Here is a 21,071-nt window from a genome sequence, read left to right on the forward strand (position 1 = left end):
CAAAAGTTCTAAGCTTAAAGAAATGCAGAATCTGAAAACCTGTAACCCTTTCCAGTTGTCAACATATGGAATGATATTTTACTTTAAGAACAATGACTGTAATACTTTAAGTTAAAAAACCCAATTCTTTATTGACTAGAATTACTCAGACACCAGACAAGTTAAGCAAGGGTGCTAATAAAACTAGGCACACTTTATTTAGACATTTTTCTAACTTAATTAGAATGGTAAGTTTTAAAGACAAAAGAGATTCAACCCATGAAAAAGAAATATATGATGATCTCTGTTATAATGCCAAGTTATGCATTCAGAATGACTCTGGATTTATTCCAATGTAAGAGAAGCTAGAACTAGTCCAATGAAATTAAAACTGCATGAGGAAGACTGAGGGCAGAATTTGACCTTCATACTATTTTCCCTGTGAGTGGTAGCAGAGTTCCTGAGACTTAGAGATTTACTGCCCTGGGGACAGAGCTGAATTAACTGCGCAGGCAAAACAGGCAGCTGCCTAGGGTGGCAAATTGTAAGGGGTGCCAAAAATGGCACTCTAGGTTGTCAGGCCTCCCAGAATAAAAAGAGAAGGCAGAAATTTTTTTTTTCCCTAGAGTGGCAAAAATCCTTGTGCTGGCCCTGCCAGGGTTAATAGTAGTCTGGCCAGAATGTGGCAACAGTGAAAACAGCAAGCCCCAGGGCTGTGCAGAGTGCTTGGTATTTCCCAGCCTGGGGGCTGCCTGTAAATGTGTACAAGCATTCACTAGGACAGATTAATTCTCACTAGTTCAGGTTAACCCTTTGCTGATCTAAAGTTAGTTCACCTCAGACGAGATCTAACTTTAGATTGGGTACACTGTTCTTTGGGTAACCTAAGCCCTATGAACACTTGCACTCTGGGACATTTAGGTCGCCATAATCTTGGAGTGTTCTTTTGTGACTGGATTGATTGTCCAGCTAGCCATTGCTTAAGTACCACATTTACATCCTGCTCTCATTGATATGAGAAAAATCTTCAAGCTTAACTTGTTTTTCTTAGTGCGTTTCTGAGCAATATGCGAGGTTTGGAAGAAATATAGTTTCATTGTTTGGTCTCAGTGGAATTGCTTAAGAGGGATGAAAATATAGATGCATATCATTAGGAATTATTTTTTTACTTAATTTTAAGAGTGCTTGGATTTATTTTATTTGATAATACATCATATAAAATGAATTTGATTCACAGATATATATGTAACTTGGATTAACTTTAATACAGATACAAGTAAGTGTCTGAGCCATATTTGATCCTGTTTATATATTTTATATGTATATATGTGTACTGTACATATAATGTACCTAAAATATACTTCTAGTATAATAACATGAGTTTACTGTGGCTGTTCGCTATCAGGACCTCTGAACTCAGAGCATATTGTGGTACTGCTATAAAAATCCCTTTTTCAACTTCACAGTAGGTCTGATTTTTAATTTTAGTCATAATGCTTTACTCCTTGCCAGCATTCTATCAATACTAGCAGGTAATGATATAAATCAGTTGGTTGGACAGCTTGCCTGCAGTTCTTAATATCTCTTCTTGTCCCTGCAAATAATTATATTGTTGTCTAGAGTTTAAAAGAACATTGCAACATTTAATTAGCACTGTAGAACTATTGCTATTTTGATTAACCTGGTTTTGGGCTTTGCCAGTTTGTTCTATGGGAACTCAGCATGACTTGCTTTTTGCTAAGGACCTTCATTAAGGTCACATCTGTTTCCCTTTACGCCTTCCTCAAACATGACCTTGTCGTTTCTATTGTTTCATAGTTACAAATGTTCTCTCAATGGAAAGAATTCTTAAAATGAAATTTGCAGACAAGTCCTTTGGCTCAAGAATATGCTAAAACTTAATGTTAACCTTCCCGTTTGCTAGAACGTCCAAAAAAAGAGGGTGAGAGGGACACAAAATATGTGCCATGTTAAATTTTCCTGGAATAGCAGAGGTTAAGAAATACTTAATATATAAGCCTCCTCTAAAATAAATATTATTGCTGTACTACGATAGACAAGGATGGGCCCATATATTTTAAAAATGAGTTTAAATGGCAATTAGGAGACTTGAGAATCCACAGGGACTGCTCTTCTGAGGATAAGGGTCTAGAATCATGTCTGTGCCTGTTACTATCTCCTTTATATCAGTTTTCTAGTGATGTAATTTTGACCCCTTCAAGGTAACTGGGACCATGTCTACACAAGATGCTGACTGTGCAGTTGTTACTGCACAGTCATTTAGTACTTGCATACATAAATACTAAATGTATGCAAGTACTTTTGCATCATGCTATGCTTCATGCCATGTGATGCTACTGCTCAGGAGTAATGAGCTACTGTACAGTCAGTGTCTTGTGTAGATGCAGCCTGGAAGAATGAGTCACCACAAGCTGAGACAGAGCTGAAAAGACACTACACATTTTAATTTCTCTTCTCTTATTTCCAGCAGCAGCAGTACAACAGGAAAGGATCTCACCAGTGTATATGAATGGCATTTCAGCTGCTATATTTTTGAGTGCAGGAGGTGTAGAATTCCTTTCCCAAAACCTGCAGTACATCAATGAATAGAGACATATAGGGAGTTGTGTTCCTGCAGGGATTTTGTGCAAATTATTTTATTACTTGAAGAATGGTAGTTCTAGGGAGTCCCAGTCACAAACTGTCATCTTTCTATGCTTAGGCACTGTACCAGCCATTATAAGAAATGTTCCTTTCCTTCAGAAGACAAAGCTTCCATTCCTAATATAAGCAATCTGAAGATCTAGGTGTGGGTAAAGTACTTTATTCAGAAAAAAACTTTTCTTAAATATATATATATATATATATATATATATATATATATATATATTCTCACACATATGTGTGTGTGCAGTAGGGTTCACTCTGCAATCATAGGGACATTCTATATCTATTGGTTTAAGTGTAATGTGTCACTTTATCCTTAATGTTACTGTGCGCGCCGTGTCTGACCCCGGGTCGCTTTTGTCGCTCTGCACGCGGGCCGTGGCCGGCAGCCCGGGCAGGCAGGGTTGGAGAGGGCGGGCGCCGAGTTAGAATTAGGCACAGACACGTAACGGTTGATTTTAAGATTATTTTACTTACACCGAGATGGTCGTGGTGCAGGCTGAAAAACTTGCTTGAGTTACAGTTGCGGATAGAAAAGAAGAGAGGTGGACTAGAGTTCCTCCGGGAACACTCTTCTAGCCCATCCGGTTGGAGGCTCTAAACCTCCGGTTGGCCTGTCAGACCAACCGGAGAAAGTCCGTCCAGTAAAGAGCTCTGAATAGACTCACTCACACGAAGTTTGCTAGGCTCTGTGGATCCGTCTCTTTGGCGCGCAGGGAAGGATACGTCTAGGATCGTACGGCAACAGGGAGAGGCTAGAGGCTGATCAGACCTCTGTTGCCTGCTTAGAATGCGTTGGGTCCGTGAGGATCCGCAGCTCTTAGAGATCTTCACACAGCGCGAAGTCTCCTTCCCCTGGTGTTCGTGGAGTCCTCCAACTAGGGCGGAAACCACACAAGCCTTTTATACGGCTAGCAGGCCAATCGCTAGCTGCCACGTGTGAATAATTTAACGTAAACCAATAATGGGGCTCGAATTAGAATACAAATGGCGGGAACTCTTTGCAACGTGCATCACCGTGCTGCAACTTAGAAATGCACACTGCAAAGAAAGCTACGAATTGGCGGGAACTTCTTTTGCACCCGGGGTTCTCTGTTGCAGCAGAAAACTCCACCGTGCAAAGAAGCTGCAATTTGGTGGGAACAATTTAGCGGGGAGCAATTTAGCTGTGCCGAAGCACACAAAACAAAAACTCACAACTTGGGTTGTGACAGTTACCTGCAGCATGTATCAGCAAACATGCATATGCTGAGGGTGGCTAACATGTCTCACTTTTGAGGGCTGGCCCGCACAGAGTTGAGCTAGTGGACTGCATGTGCTTCATGGTAATGCTCCCATCTCCAGCACACAGACAGTGTGAATACTAGGCCTCAGGGGTGATGTGTAGGGGGTGCACGTGCACCCCCTAAGCGTGGCGGTGCACCCCTTACAAAAAAAATGAAACACTCCAGGACTCATCAACTCCTGCCTGGTAGGGGTGGGGGTGGGGGGGATCCCTGCTGCCCCCCACCACATGTGGGGCTCTTCCATGAGCCCCCTGAAGCCCCAGGGCTGCTGCAGGAGCCTGTGAGTTTGGGGTTTGGGTTTTTTTTTTTTTCTTAGAGGGCTGGAGCTGGGGCAGGCGGGGCAGCCATGGGGAGGACTGGGAGAGGGGGTGGGGGTCAGGGGGCTCATGCAAAGCCCCCCACACAGCATGGGGCAGTGGGGAGCAGTGGGGATTGCCCCCTCCCCCCCACCCAGCAGCACCCAGTGTGTGGAGGCTTTTTTTTTAAAGCACTGGGAGCTGGGGCCAGGTGGGGCAGCCATGGTGGGGCCATGGGAGCAGGTGGGGATGGGGCCCCCCATGTTCACCTTCCCTGTCCTCCAGCCCCCGCTCCCCCGCCTCCTACTTATCAGCTCTGAGTCCAGCTCCAGCTTCCTGCTGCAGTGGGTGGGGATTGCCCAAATCGTCAAAGCTTTCCAAAGATTTGGAAAGCTTCGAATCAATTCAGACCTTTTTATTGGTCCCTTGATTCAATTTGGATTTGGAGATTCAGCTACCGAATGGGGCCGAATTTCTGCCAAATCGAATCAGCACCCGAAGCTTCACACAGCCCTCGTGAATATACTAAGAACCCTAGGTGAACAGCGCTGAACTATGCCTTGTATATTTGTATACTCAGCTTTTTGGAGTTAGTTTTGACATTATGGACAGAGAAAGACTGATAACATAACAATCATGGTTTGGGGATTCATTGGAAAAGTTGTTGTGTCACAATTATGTACAAAGGTATAGTAATGGGGTAAATCCAATCACTGTTGCAGATTTTAAAATGGAAAAAACTGGAAAAAACATTTGAAAATATTTAGATACTGGAGTGGAACTCATGCTATAGGGAGCAAGCCTCCCATTATATTTCTTTCTTAGGGTAAGTTTCAAAACAGAAATTACAGTCAGTGATCATTAGGAACTTTTCATTGCCTCAACAGATTTCAACAAAACCAAAGATGTTGATTTATAAAAATTAAAATATTTCATGAAAATGTTCATCACTTTTTTTAAAGTGACATTCACTGCAAAGCATTTCTTAGGTTTGGGGTGAAATTCAGCAGGATAAGCATGCAGCTAAGCAATGGCTGAGTTGTTAGGGCATTCACTTAGCAAGTTGCAGATCAAGATTCAAGCCCTTGTATCTCTGCCATCCCAGGTGAATGCCCTGAAAGCCAGACTTAGAATGAGTTTCATTTTCAGTAAAACCTTCAGCAAAAAACAAAATCCAATAACTTTTTTTGCCAAAGAAAACATTCAGTTTTTGATTATTGGGTTCTTTATTAGAAAGGCCTAACCAAAAATTTCCTCAAATAAATTTTGGCCAGCGAGCAAAATTTCATTAAACTGCTCTGAAAACAATAAAATGGATTTTAAAAGTGGATAAAACCGTAACTGATTTGAAAATAGATGGTTTGCTTGAGTCATTTTTTAGAAGTCATGTTGCACATGACAAATGTCAGTTGTGCCTGTTCATTGATGGCCTAGATAAAAAACAAAAACAAATGCTTGTCAATATGCAAAAAGGAATCAAAACTCATGGCAGAGGTGGTATCTTTTAATAGACCAACTATATATTTGCAAAAAAAAAAATCTCTCTTTGCAAGCTTTTGGGCACAGGCACCCTTCATCAGGCATAGTAGATTGTGAAGACTGTAAAGGTTCTCCTCAATAGAACTGAAAATTCTTATTTCAACAGACAGCTACAGGTGTGGTAAAGTTTCCTGTTTGGAACAGTTCATTTTGTGCAGATTAGGCTCAGGAAAAAGTTGGAAAAAATCTTTTTACCTTGAAATTCTCTGGTGGTAAGCAGGATGTAGAATTATATTGCCTTATGGTTATGATGCTTCGTATTTCACAGAAGAGTGGAAAGATGGAATGCTCTTGTGGGCAGGAATCTCTTTTGTGGAGAGGTACCTCTGGGCTCTGTTGGAATGCAAATTAGCTTGAACAAAGGCAGGAGCAGGGTCTCAGGGTTCAGGTGGTAAATTTTGCTTCCTTCTTGTAAAATTATGAAGTTTTAATTTCAAAAAGAGAAATGTGAAATTTCCTGTGAAATATGAATTTTCCTTTCTAACTAAAACTTTTACAATCTTTGCAATCTCCTATGCCTGATGAAGGGTGTCCGTGCCTGAAAGCTTGCAAATAAAGATTTTTTTTTTTGCAAATCTCTAGTTGTTCTAATAAAAGATATCACCTCTGCCATGAGTTTTGACTCCTTTTGCCTCTTGACCAAAATGGCTACAACCTGGATACCTGTCTATATGCATGCAGGAAATGGTACCTCTAGGTTTAAGAAAATGTTGTCACTTTAGTTGCCTTGTTTAACTAGAAGTACTCCTTACCAGACTACTTGATGACAACTCGCATTAAATAACTTGTGACATTTTTGTCATTATGAGATTGAACTATTAACTAATTAAGTTTGAGTATTTGTCTTTTGCAGTCAGTTTGAGGGATATGAAGCTGACTAGACTTCAAAAGAACATATGCACTCTTCCACAAGTAAAAGGAGGTCATGACATTTTTTGATATTGGATTCATTACTTTGTTATACAGTACAGAACAACTTCAGTGCCTCCAACTGAACTTCTGCACAGTACTGAGAGAAAAAAAAGATTGAATGTTAAACGGTATGTCAAAAGTGAAGAATTGATGAGCCCATACGAATTCAAGGACCTAGTGCTGCTAAATGGGATAAGTCCAGGGAAATAATTCCCAGGTTAAGTCCTGGGAAATAAGTTTAGCATATAACATGCATTAAAAAGGGTTTCTGGCATTAAAACGACATGACCATTCATTTCTGAAAGGTTATTGATATTCAAAACAGTTGGCACTAAAAAGAACGTGGACTTGAACTCGGGAGATGACAACAGCAGGATTTTATTTTATTAAAATCAAATAACAGTCTTTGAGTCCTGGATAAATGAATGTTTGCTGGATGCTCTAAAATGTACCCTGACTTCTATAATTCATTGAATAAAATTGTTACTTATTTTAATGACCATTATTTTAGAGAGCTTCCAACACTGTAAATTCTACAAAAGAACAAATTATGAAATGTAGGCTAATAAGAGTTATTGCACCTGATTTTGAAATGTAATCCATTCATAAAGCTGGGTAAGCTATAAATGAAGATTATGATGCAATGATTTTAAACTAGATAATAAAATCTGAGAAATCAGATTTATTTCTTAATTTGCTTAAATGCTTTTTGTGCAATGCATTCTGAAATGAACAGTTGGTCTTAGTTGAAGATAATTTTGAACAAAATGGCACAGTTGTTCAGCCATGTCTGTTTCTTTTATTGTTATGGGCTGATCAATATCATCCATTTAAAACCTGGCAACACTCAAAGGACATGCCTAGAAAGCCACAGGTCCACTTGAACATTGGTTTCAATTGTGAATATTTCTATATATTCACAATTTTAAGTACATCTACTTTCAATGAATGATACTGTTCTAACAGATGAAGTCCCCTACTTGTGCTTCCCAGCAGTGTCCCCTAATATTTCTTAACAGTTATTCTCTAGAACTACACTTAGAGTATTCATATTTCTAGTATTAGAAGTTTTCTAGGTCTAGGACATTTAGACATATTACAAGTGCTTGGGTGAAACATTTTCAAGATGTGTATGTGTATGTATAAGTAGTGGGAAACTAAAAGAGAAAAGGCAGAAGTAACTATTTTGTTAATAGCTGAAAAATTAAAATAATTTAAACTTTGAACAAAGTTTTCTGTAAAACATTTCAAGCCAAGCACATTCTAATCATGTGTTAGAATTGTTTTCATAAAAACTAGTATGGATTTTGGAGGATCCTTTACTGTATACCTGTTGTTTACATTTTTATCTCCTTTCATTCTTGCTAATGCTGTTACAAGGGATTAGATTATGAATAGGTTGGGTTTTTTTTTTAATCAAGGCTGGATTTAAAGTTTCATTTTGTCTTTGTTGCTTATAAGTTACAAGTAGTTACAGAAGGGAATGATCTTCCTAACATGGAGAATTTTAAGAAATTAAAAAAATAATTATAGCCCAAAATGGGATAAATAGTTGATCTCAAACTTTCATACTAAAGAAACAAATAAAAAATGTTGGATAGTCCAACCCCCCAAAAATGAATCTATCAAGACCAAAGATTTCTCCAAAAATTTGCTTTGATGAATTGGCACTCTTTGGTTCTTTGGTAACAAACCTTTGGTCAAAATCACTATACAATTAAAAAATAAATAAGCAAGGAAGAGTACAAAGACACTGTAAAAAGAGTTAACATTTTTGTCAGTCTCTTTATAAATTGTTTGTTATTTCTCCAGACATTGAGTTGGTTTCCAATCTTTCTTGAAAACATTAGCACTGATTACTCCATTGAGGCCTGTGGAGTTACTCCCAGATTCTCATAAGTATGGGATGAAAAGTGAACTTTTGAATCTTGGGTTTTTAATACAGTTGACTTGACAATTGACAATTTTAATTGGAATAACCTACTACTGTATTAAAAGTTTGCAAGTGCCCTTCTGTATGCCATTTAGCTTTCTTACGCTAAATTTACAATAAATTCATAGATGTCATAGATTTCATAGACATCAGGACTGGAAGGGACCTTGCAAGATCATCAGGTCCAGCCCCCTGCCCCAAGGGGCAGGAAGTCAGCTGAGGTCAAATGATCCCAGCAAGATAGGCATCCAAGTGTATCTTAAAAGTGTCCAGAGTAGTTTATTCCACTACTTCTCGGGGAAGTCTATTCCAGGCTCTGGGGAGTCAGACAGCAAAGAAACTTTTTTTTGTGTCCAACCTAAAATGGTTTTCCTGGAATTTGTGACCATTAGACCTTGTCTTCCCTTGGGATGCCCTGGTGAACTGACATTCTCCCAGTTCCTGATGCACACCCCTTATAAAGTTATAGGCTGCCACCAAGTCCCCCCCTGAGCCTTCACTTCTCCAGGTTGAAGGGTCCCATGCCTCGCAGCCTCTCTTCATAAGGCCTGTTCTCTTGTTCTCTAAACATGTACATGGCTCTCCTCTGGACTGTCTCAAGCTTCTCCACATCCTTTCTAAAGGAGCTCAGAACTGGATGCAGTATTCCAGCTATGGCCTCACCAAGACCGAGTAAAGTGGGAGGATTACTTCCTGGGTCTTGCTTGAGATTCATTGGTAGATGCAAGCCAGGGTTTTGTTTGCTTTGCTGACTGCGGCATTGTATTGGCAGCTCATGTTCATTTTGTGGTCAATCATGACCCCCAAGTCTATTTTGGTCATGGTGCTAGTGAGTGTAGCACGGCTGACTATAAGTATGATGCAATTTTTTTTTTTTCCTGAGGTGGAGCATCTTGCATTTCTTTCTGTTGAATGCCATCAGGTTTTGATCCACCCACCTTATGAGCTTGTCCAGGTTGGCCTAAATCACCAGCCTATCCTCTAATGTGACTGAATTTCCCCATAATTTGATGTAATCAGAGAACTTAGCCAGTCTGCTTTTGATATCTGATTCTAGAGAGTTTATAAATATATTAAAGAGTACTGGTCCAAGTACTGAGCCCTGCAGGATGCTGCTAGTCACCATACATCATATTGGCATGCTTCCATTGACTATCACTCTCTAGGTCTGACCACAGAGCCAGTTCCTAAGCCATTGGACCATAAGGTTGTCAAGGCCACAGTTCCCCAGTTTAACCATGAGGACTTCATGGGAGACCAAGTCAAAGGCTTTTCTGAAGTCCAAATAAATTATATCAACCTCTTCTCCTTTGTCCAGGTGACGTGTGACAGGTTTACCGGTAGCTGCCCTGTGCGTCTGGGCTTGGAGAATCTTCAATGTGATTGGTGGAGCCCTTCCACCAATTGGGTGATTGCTGGGAGCAGCTTACCCTGTCCCTGCCTGGGGCAAGGCAGAAAACCCAGACCCAGTTGAAGCCTGCACCTTGCTTCAACCTGATTGGTCCGTTTGCAATCCGGGGGCGGAGCCCTTGGTGGGTATAAAAGAGCAGCATGCCTAGCACACGGGCAGCTGTGTCAAGGGACAGATAAAAGGATGGACACTGGTATGAAGAAGCTGGTGTGAGCTGGCCAGCAGGGCGGAGCCGTTGCCCTGAAGAGCCCTGAAACCCCCCTTGTTGAACAGAAGCGGTGAGCGGTCACATCCCCAGCCTCACCACAGAGGATCGTGGCAAACAGTGCACAGCTTGGTGCACAGAGCCAGACTCTGGGAGCTGCTTGAGGCAGCTCGAGTCTGCAACCCCTGGCGCGTACCCAGGAATGCGGTGCAGAACATGGCTACCCCATACCACCCCCAAATTGCAAACAGGTCAGTCGGGTTGAAGAGTGTAGAGCATGTAGACTCTTTGCTGGAGCTCTGCTGGGACCTCTTTCTTGATGCTTTCCTGTACTTACCTGTTTCAAATCAACTGCTTACCCATGCATTGTTCAATGCTTCTTGAGGTGATGTAATCTTTCACCCTTATTTGTGGGATATAACGCTATATGACAGTTGTATAATTGTGTATATGTGTTCCTCAATATCAATTTCTTTAGATTTTGTATATATTAATAAAGCTGTACATAGTTAAGCATTCCTTGTCCTCGCTTCACTCTATAGGGAATAGAGGGAACCGGTTTGCATTTCCAGATCCCTCTCACAGCACTCCTGCCTAGAACCCATCCCTTCTATCTGGAAATGGGAGTATATACTGGGTACACCGGGGTTACAGATATATCACCTGGTCATAGAGGGAAATGAGGTTGGTCAGGCAAGACCTACCCACAGTGAAGCCACGTCGGCTATCTTTCAGAATGTTGCATTCCATTAGCATGTTGTTAATGGTTTTTCTATGATTTTTTCTTTCAATATCCTACCAGGGATTGAGGTCAAACTGACTGGCCTGTCAGTCCCTGGATCTTCCTTCCTCCCTTTCTTGAAGAAAGGCATCACATTGTCCTTCTTCCAATCTTCAGGAACCTCTCCCAAGCTCCATGAGTTCTCAAATATCCTTGCCATTGGCCATGCTATGATGTCAGCCAGGTCTTTTAGCACTCTTGGGTGGATTCCATCTGGGCCTGCTGATTTGTGGATGTCTAGCCTCTCAAGGTGTTCCCTCCCAAGATCTTCACCAATGATGGGCATGTGTTTGCCCATATACCCTGGCACTCCTGCATCTTGTTTGGCAGGGTGATCCCCTTGGGCTGGTGGAAGACCAACACAAAGTAATTGTTAAGGAAATTAGCTTTTTTCCTGGGTGTCGGTTGTCAGCTGCCCCATTTGGTTTAGCAAGGGTCCAATGTTGAACTTGTTTTCTTCTGACTACTCACATATCTGAAGAAGGACTTTTTGTTGTCCTTGATTCCTGTAGAAAGTTTGATTTCAGTTTCGGCCTTGGCTTTCCTAGTTTGCTCCCTACAGGTATGGGCCAGTGTTGAATACTCCTCCTTGGTGATGTTTCCTGACTTCAATTCCTTATAGGCTCCTCTTTTCAGATACAGGAGTTCCATGAGTCCCCTATTTAGCCACGGGGGTTGGGTTGCCCAGCCCTTTTGCTACCTTGCCTGTGGGCTGGGGTGGACTTCCCTTGTGCTTCATGGATCACTTCCTTAAGGAGTGATGACTTATCGTGGACTCCCCTCTCTATTAGATCATGGTTTCTCAGTGCCTTGGCAATCAGCCTCCTGAGACTCTGAGACTAAAGTCTCTGATCTGATTGCACCATGACATGTGTCACATATATCCAATAATTCTGCCACTTTTATAGTACAACATCACTTATTTGCATCAAGTGAATGTTCTATTGCTGATTACTGAAGTTTGAATAAACAAGAATGAAAGGATAATACATGTTTTTTTTATTTGACAAGTGCAGCTTTAATCTTTAATGACTACAGTTTACAGTAGACACAGTGTTATGGTGTTAGTTTCTGTAGAAATGTTGGTAATTTGTAAAAATAATGAGGTTTCAGTAATCTAAGACCTTTGTTTAATCCTGTGTATTAAGTCCTTCAGAAATGGGAATACTCTTTTCAATTAGCTAATGCACATAAATAGTGAGATTCAGCTGCGGGCTCAGGCCGATGTCAAATCAGGTGCTGGCACTTAGTGTGGCTCCTAAATGTGTGTCTTATTTTTCAGCAGTTTTCAACACCCAGTTACCATTTAATTTCAGTGAGAGGTACATGCAAATTCCTGGTAAATGTGGGTGCTCATTACTTCTGTCATTTTACCCTTTCTCTTCTAAATTTAGACACCCAAGTGTGATAGAGATGGTTATTTCTCCCAAATGAGAAACAATGCTAATATCTTCATGTTTTTTAAAGAATCACATACAGAAGTGTTACGGGCTTGACCTACAGATATAGCAGAGGTATATGTCTGCAAACCTCACTGCACATTTGGAGATATAATCTTCTTAACTTCCTTTGCAATTGAGCTAAGATTTCCAAAAAATATATTCATCATTCCCATTAGAACTGAGGGTGTATCACCTCATAGGGGTACTTATATCTATGTAGTATCTCTTCATGTTTAAGTCTAGTAACAATAACTTTAAATGTCTACATTTCACCTAGTGGTTTTGTAGATGGCACACGAATGTATCACTGCTGTTCTTTTATTATTTTGATGATATAAAAATCATTCTCTCTTTCAGTAGATAGTTAGCTAATGAGTGAGGTTGGGAGAAATCAGCGCTTGGAAATAGGCACTTTTTAGTGATGTAAGTTTCTGTCACCAGCTCTAAGGAGAGACAGGTACTACTATATGAAGATGCTGCCCTTATTTAAAGTTTATTGGATTCCTTTGATGCTGTGAAAAAAGTCTCATTCTTTTGAACACTTGGTGCTACAGTATTCCTAGGAATTGTAAAAGGAGCTGAACTGAATGTGGCCACTTAAGGAAGTAAGATTTTTTTCTTAATTTCCTCCTCCACTGCTCCCAGAAGAAAACCACATCATTTTTTTCTTCCTAATATTTTAAAGGTCCTGAGGGTGATTGAATCAGATATTTTAGCTTATAATTTTTTCCTTTGATTTTTTAAAGACCATTTCTAGTCATAGAAACCATAAACTCTAAGTGCAAAGGGAAGCAACTCTACCTAAAAGCAAGCAAGAACAACTCCAAATAAGTTGTTCCTAGAAAACTAATGATTTTAATCCAGTCTCATGTCTTTTTGAGAGATTAAGCACAAGTCTTTTCAGAAAAACTTGGAGATGAAGTTTGGCAACACTGTTAGAGTTAATGTATTTCCAGGTACAAAAAAGAGGACACCTGTCACATGGGTGAGGGGAGGAGAATATGACGGGGAGAGAGGCAGTGACATGCCGGTGCCCTGTCCTTGCCTATTCTGTTACCCTCACTGCCAGGCTACAGCCCCAGCCCAAGTCCCAACCCCAGCCCTGCTGCTACCCCTCACTCCCGACCCATGATGATCCCCTCATTCCTGACACACAGCGCCCCCCCTCCCCCCCCACCGTCTCTGCTGGTGCCCCTCACTCTGGACCTGCAGCCCCTGGTGCTGCCACTGCCCCGCACTCCCAACCCACAGTCCCCCATACCCCGTGGTGCCCCTCACTCCCAAGCCACAGCCCTCCCCCCCCCAGCCCTGCTGGTGCCTCTCAATCTTAATACACAGCCCCTCCCCCCCAGCCCTGATGGTTCCCCTCACTCCTGACCCACAGTCCCCTGTCCCCCCAGCCATGCCAGAGGGGCCCCGGCTGTTCACATCCTGCCTGGGCCACAGCATGGTGGCTCTGATTCCTGCAGGTGGTGGTGGAGTGTGTCCAGCCCCAGTGCAGGCTTGAGGGAAGAGGAGGGGAGATTTGTGGCACTCTCTACCCTGGGATGGGGCTGCCATGCTGTGCCAGGCAGCCTGGCCACAGTCCCCATCCCCCTCCCCCCAGGCAGCATCTCCTGGCTGCTCAGCCCCAGTACAGGCACTGGCCCCTGTGCTAGTGGCCCAGCCAAAGAGTTCCCCACTGCCCTCAGAGGGCCCCCCTGGCCTTTTCCCCACTGGAGGGGCAAACAACTCCCCCCCCCCACACACACACACCCCTGCCCTGTCAAAGTCTAGCCTCTGTCCCCCTTGCCCCTCACCAAATGGCCAAGATTTTGCTTTGCTTTTCTGGTGGGAGCAGGGGGAGGGCAATCAGAGGCAGCAGGGAGCATCACATGGGTCTGTGTGCACTTCTGCAGCTACAGGCAGGTATGTCTGTGCTCCCTGCTGCCTCCAATCACCCTCCACCTGCTCCTACTAGTGGAGCAAAGCAATATCCCAGACATTTGGTCAGGTTTAAAAAACCCACCTGGATGGAGATCAAAAAGAGGACATGTCTGGAAAAACCTGGATGCATGGTAACCCTAAACACTGTAATAAATAAGATGTTGGTTGTCAAACTAGTGTGCTATTTGAACCCACCCGTACAAATCCCTTTAATAAAGAAAATAAAAACATTATTAATGAATGTTAAAAAAAACTGTAGTTCATGGGTTTGTAGAGATTAAAGAGGATATGGGACCCTGTGTATGGTGGCTATATGGAACATAGCTGGAATATGTTGGTACAACCTAAGGTTCCCAAACTTTTTAGACCATGGACCAGCAAACCATGGACTGGAAGTGACCATGGACCAGCAAGCTCCAGACCTGCATACTGCAGACCAGAAGTGACTGGCATACTGCGGACTGGCAGTATACTTCATATAAAAAAGGGTTAGATGCTGGTCTGCAGTATGCTGGTCACTTCCAGGCTTCCGGTTTGCAGCCAACCCTCCTGCAGACTGGCAGTCAACCCTTTATGGCCTGGTACTGGGCTGCGGTGCAGGGGTTGGGGACCTCTGATCTACAACATGCAGTTGGTCATGCAGGGTAAAGGGTGGGAAAAGAACATAGCAGCATGTTTTTGGAGGAAGGTACAGGACCCCATGCATAGTAACCATATAGGTAGGGAGTTGTGAGTTGGAAAGACATGCTCAGATACAGGTTTTAGCATGTGGTATACAATTAAACTAAAGACCTGCTGGTTTGACAGGTTGATTTAAGCCAATAAAAATGAAACCAAAATGCTTACAGCAAGAGTCTTCTTGGGCTGACAATCTTTAGGGTGTAGGGAGAGGGTAGTTCTCCAGGGATAAAGCCTTTTGTTTTGGAATTCTATAGAGGTACCAGTTTGTTTTTCTCACTTTAAATACCTGTGAAATATGCAAGATAAAATGTGCTAACACCTTTTCCCCAGGACAGTGTTGTGTACATTACTCAGTTAATAATTGCTCCTTGGAGTTAATTATCAGTCATTCCAGGGGACAAGCCTGTCAGGCTGTGTGCCCTTTCTGTCAGAGGAGCATCAATGTAGTTTAGAATGGTTATGTGTGTACATGTGCCACTCTTTTGTCCCAAGTTTTGACTTGAATCAATCAAGTCTGTTTCAAATAAGAAATCTGTTTATAGCCTTAGACAACATATTTAGGAAACACATCAATTATTTTAAATATTCTTATACTATGAAATTGCAGATACCTTAGTGAATTGGGCCATGTGGTGTTTAAAAATGGTTGAAGCAAAGCAAATCTCTTCCTCTGATAAATTTATCAAGCATTCCAGAGAAGAGTTTTAAAGTCACAAAGAGATTGAGGGGTCCAAGCCTTTTAAAATCACCCCCTATTTCTTCAGTTGCGTTTTAATAAATGTACAAGTGCAAAAGAAAAAAACAGAATAGAAAGGGTCTGAAACAACTCCAGCTTTGTAAAATCTTTGTCTCCTGCTGCATCCATGTTTTACAACTGCTCTAGAACTGCAAAGTCTGGCTATCTCTAACATTCACACTTAGGGCAGTTTTCAGAGTAATTTCAGCTGTTAAAACTGTACCAAAGCAGAAAAGAATAGCTGTTATCTTGTATTTTCTGGCATTTGGAAAATGAGCTTGAAGGGACTGGGACCAGGAATGAAGTTTAGAGACAGCTGATGTTTCATTTTTCTTTCCAAATACAAATGTGTAATAGTTTGCCACAGGTCTCTCTACTCCTTGTGCTGTGACTTTCCCAAATTTCTTTGGAACTTTACTAATGCTAAATGAAACAGCTTGAATTAGGCTCAGTGTCCTCATAAGATTTTTGAATAAACTCATAAAGAGGCATCAGTCTTTGCAGCAGAATCTAATAGGATCCATTTAGAACCTTAACATACTTAAATAATGTTTGTTGGTCTTTCCTTAACAAGCACGGAACCACTGCTGCAATCTGAAGGTGCCTATGATGAACTATACTGTGACAATATGGGAAAAGATCATTCAACAAGGACTGAGAAGTTGAAATTGGAGCCATATTTCACATCCTTGTACGTAAATCAGTGATGGGTACAGTCTTTGCAATGCTGCTCCTAATGGAAAGGAACAGAGAAAACAGGACAAATATTCATCTGGTATTCATTAGCATGGAAAAAAGCATATGGCCGTATACCAAGACCTCCTGCAAGTACCATCAGTATGCCAAATCTGCTTGGCACAAATGCTTGAGAGGTCATTCTTGGCAGTTGCTCCTCAGCTCTGGAGTTTCCACCCTCTTCTATCCTGACAGAGCCTGAGTCTGGATGTCTTTAGGAAATGTTATAAGACCTACTATTTAGCAAACAAAGCTAAGCTGAGCTATTATTTACAGGAATCTTTGATTTAGGTAAATATTCTAGTTCTCTTTTAAGGTATTTTGTTCTCTTGTCACATTCCTGTTTTATAAGTTATTCTGCCCTTATTGTAAATTACCCTGAACCTTTGTTGGAAAGAGTCCTAAAAGAACTGAGAACATGCTGTGATATAGCAAGAACAAAAGTGGAGACTGAAGACTCTAAAGGGACCTCAGCTACTGCAAAGCATGCTTGAAAGAACATAGTTCCCTAATGAATACAAGTGTTGGGCACAAAGCCATGTTCTTTCATCTCTATATGTTTATGATGTTTTGGGGCTGTCTTCAGCTATATGTCAAGCCCACCTTTTGCAAATCTTCTGTTTCACTTCTAGCTGTATTTGCTAAGATTCTCTTAAATATTTTTGGATATTTTTCTTAAACTTGAGTTTTCACTTTCTGAAACTGTCAAGGATTTGGGTCCTTGTTTTGATATCACCCTCAATATTTTCCCACAGCTATTCTCCAGTCCAAACATTAGTTTAATGTTATTTGATTCCAAGTAATAATTATGTAGAGAAGTATGGTTTGCAACAATGTAATAATAGATCTGCGATAACTGCTTTACATGAGCATAAAAAAGACAAGTTACCTCATTCTAAAACATTTACTTCAATCCTGATCATACAATTATTTTTATGTAGTCATACTTATGAATGCCCTGTTTGTTCAGGCACTTCCTCTGCCCATCCATCTGTTGCACCACTTGGAAAGAATTCAAGATTTATTGGGAACTTGGTGGAGGAGGGAGAGAGAGACCTGGATTTTAGTCTGTACTCTCAGGATTATTTTTGAACGTTACATTAGACTATACTAGAGTCATTGGATTTAATATAGAGCTATTATGTTTTTCTTGCATGCCACATGCCCCAAAATAGGATACAAATCTTGTTTTCTAATGACAGAATGAAAAAAAGGTATTTCCAGAGTCATGGCCTAGAGCTGGCTTTTTCATGGAGAAGCATGATGATTGCCAGCTTCTTTCTGAAACAGGACGAAGGGCAAATGGAGTCCAGTGTTAACCCTTTCACAGGCAGTCACAAAATGACAGGTGTTTGACTGTTTATTTGGCTGCTCGGACAAAAATTGCTGCCAATTTGAGGGCAACTGCAAGAGTTAACAGTGGACACTGCACTTCTGCTTACTTCCTGAGAAAGAATCGTGCAGCTATTCTGCAGCTCAGTATCTCCATGCTTCTATACAAGTGAAGAAATATCACCTTCCTCGCTTAAGACATGCACCCCACTTTTGGAGAGCTGCTTTTGGAGGGGAAAGGTGCATGTGGCATGAGATTAAATATGATAGTAATTCAAGGAGGGACCAGATGCCATGTCTATCCCCCACCTTGTCAATACACTACCCATTAAGTCTCTGTGTCATGATTTATATCACATGTATCTTCTTGTTTGCTTTCTCTCTGCATGTCTCAGTCTATCTGTAATTTACTTCTGCAAGGTGGCAGAGGTTCATTGGGAAGGTAAAGAGAACTCCTATCCAAAATGCCTATAAGCATGGTGGCTAGAGCACTCTCCTCAGATGTATGGGCTTGAAAGCCCTTGGGCAGAAGAGATAATTGACAATGAGTTTCCCACGTCCTGGGTAAGGGTCTATGTACCAGATTATAATATAGACACAAGAATACCCTTCCTCTGGCCAGGGACAGTCACCACAAATTTTTTGTCTTCTGTCTTTCTCTTTTAAATATGGTGTGTGAGTACTTAATACAACCTATATAGAACTTATTTTTTTAATCCCAAGTAGGCTTAAGTGTGTTTTTGAAATATAGGATGCACAGCTCTCAACATGTGTAGAACTTTAAAGTGAAAAGAAACCAAATGAAATAAAATGAAGCTGGAGTTGAGGCACTTCCAATGATAGGCAGCAGTTGAGCCAGAAGGTTTCAGGTTTGCAACCTTGGTTTTAGGTGCCAAAGCTCCACTTAAGTACTAGATCTAATAAAGGACTTCAGTGGTATATAAAGAAGTCACACTTGAGAAGCAACTAGGGAGCTAGGACAGATGATGACCTGGAGGGACAGAAAAACTCAGGGAAGAAGATTAAATGCTGTAATGCATTTAAAGTATAAATTAAGGTATAGCTACCAGCACCCAGCAATGTGGTGTGCAGCCACAGTAAATGTGGCTTTCATTAAAAGATAGGTATGGAAAGGACCATTTAGAGGTCTGTTCTGCTTCTTAACAAAAACTAGACTTTGCTAGTTTGCAGGAACAGACCAGCTTGCAATGAAAACAGATATTAAAATGTCAGCAAATTCACAGATAAGATTACATTGCTATAGAATTGCAAGGAAATTCCCTAGCTCAGGACAACATACAAAGGCAAAGGACATGCTTTCAAACAAATGCACAAAATCAGCAACAAACTAATCTAGGATGTCATTATCCCCTAAATATTTCCATTGTAAATTAGGCAGTTTCAATACTACAATAGGATTTAGTCTACCCATAGTACTTTACAAATTCAGATCATTCCATATCAACTTTCCATATATACATCCCCATTAATTACCTGATTCTCCCTACTATCATGGTACGTATGTGGAAAGCCTTTCAGAATTAAAGGAAACAAGCGTTCTATTTTTTTTCCTTTAGTATCAAGCTCAAATGCAGAGGTAACTAAAAGATCACGTACATATATTTTTCATTATTCAACGCTAAAACATTAAGCCTTGTTTGCAAAAGTGTTCCTAGCTAAGTTGTATATCAAAATGGAAAAGAAAAAATTATGGGCCTTTTTCCCAGTTCATTAGAGATGGCTGAAGTATGCAGATTTTATGCGGCTATTTGGCAGAGGATAGGCAACAGTTGGGCACTTGGTTTACTAATCAAATGAATAATATCAGCAGCATTGAGATATAGCTTCAGCTCCACTGACTAATGTAACTTAAATCAGCTGTGTAGCATTGCCCTAATTGAAGGGTAGTCCCAGGTTTTTATCTGATACACCCAGCTTAAACTTCCAATGTAACAAAGTTATTTCCAATAAACTGGTGGCATCTATGTGTGTTCTTTACTGTGGTGTTGACTAATCAGCTCTGCAGTAAAGTGTCATTATCTACATGTGCACCGCTATTAGGCCGGATTAAACTAATTAACTCCACTATAAGATAGTACTTCCTGACACTAGTACTATCATGTGGTTGGAGTTCTTCACTCTGCTGCAATGCACATATAGACAGTGACTGGGACTGGCTAGAGCACATGGGTGCTACAGTGTGGGTTTGCCTGCCAGCTAGCCCTACACTTTCACAGCCTTGTGCCCCAGCTAGCCCCTCTGCAGCACATTGAACCAGGGCAGAGCAGCTTCCGGCTGGCAGGCTGACTCCTGCGGCCTCCTGTCAGCTGGGGCTGCGCCACCCCAGTTCAACATGCTGTAGTCCCAAGCGCATGTACACAAATTGTGTTGGAGTTTATTCAGGTGTGCTAATTACAAGTAGATGTGCCCACTGAATATTAGCCTTTCCTTCCTAAGGGTTAAATACTCTTACTCAGATTGAAAGGTTCCATTCACTTCAGTATGATTGTATTTTATTTTCCTTGCTGTCAGTGTAAGTGCAAATATTATAATGTAGATTTTAATCAGTATTTAACTATTATATTTCTGCTACAAGTGTAGAAATAATGTGACTTTTGGTTTGTGAGGATCTTGCTAAACTGTTGTTGATGTTGTAAGTAGGTATTTTTAGATGTCATTCTTTATTGATTCTCAAATGAAGATAATAAAAATAATAATTGTTGTTGTTGGTATTATTATTACTCTCCACTGCCCTTGAAAAGGCTAAAGGCTCTCCTCAGGCCATCCCTATACACTATAAATTGATACAGACCTATTTCTTCCAACCAACCTTCTGAATTTCACTTTTGAGCTAATGTTTGAATCTCTAGGAAAGAGGTAACAGAGAGAACAAGAAGATATTCTCTCCCTGTGACCATTCCCTCCCCTTCAATTATCTAGACAGAAACAAGTTTCTATTTAACTTGTTCATTTTACCAAACCAGTTTTGGGGTGGGAAGGCTCCATCTTGTCTGGTTTATATGGATTAGTTTCAAGTGTTGTTGCCCATTGAAGCAGAAGATTTGCTTGGGTTACCAGGTATGAATTAGACCTATATCCATCCTGGGCAATCAAGGAAGGTTTAGGGGTAGGGAAGGGGGTTGTCAATACCTCCCTTTGGGAGAGTAGGGTGCTGAACATTGTTAAATCTGTAATTTGTCCAGCCCCTAC

At 41.1% G+C, this 21,071-nt stretch overlaps 1 long non-coding RNA gene across 1 annotated transcript in view; it reads left to right on the top strand.

Moving 5' to 3' along the window:
- The window catches only part of LOC132249321 (uncharacterized), a 75,816-nt gene extending 65,123 nt beyond the window's left edge, over nt 1–10,693 (top strand). Inside the window, exon 3 of the long non-coding RNA XR_009460732.1 lies at nt 9,931–10,693. This is a non-coding gene — a long non-coding RNA (uncharacterized LOC132249321). The remainder of the gene's footprint in view (nt 1–9,930) is intronic.
- The last annotated feature ends 10,378 nt before the right edge of the window (nt 10,694–21,071 follow it).

The sequence above is a fragment of the Alligator mississippiensis genome, chromosome 3 (assembly GCF_030867095.1).
Source record: "Alligator mississippiensis isolate rAllMis1 chromosome 3, rAllMis1, whole genome shotgun sequence".
Taxonomy (NCBI): Eukaryota; Metazoa; Chordata; order Crocodylia; family Alligatoridae; genus Alligator; species Alligator mississippiensis.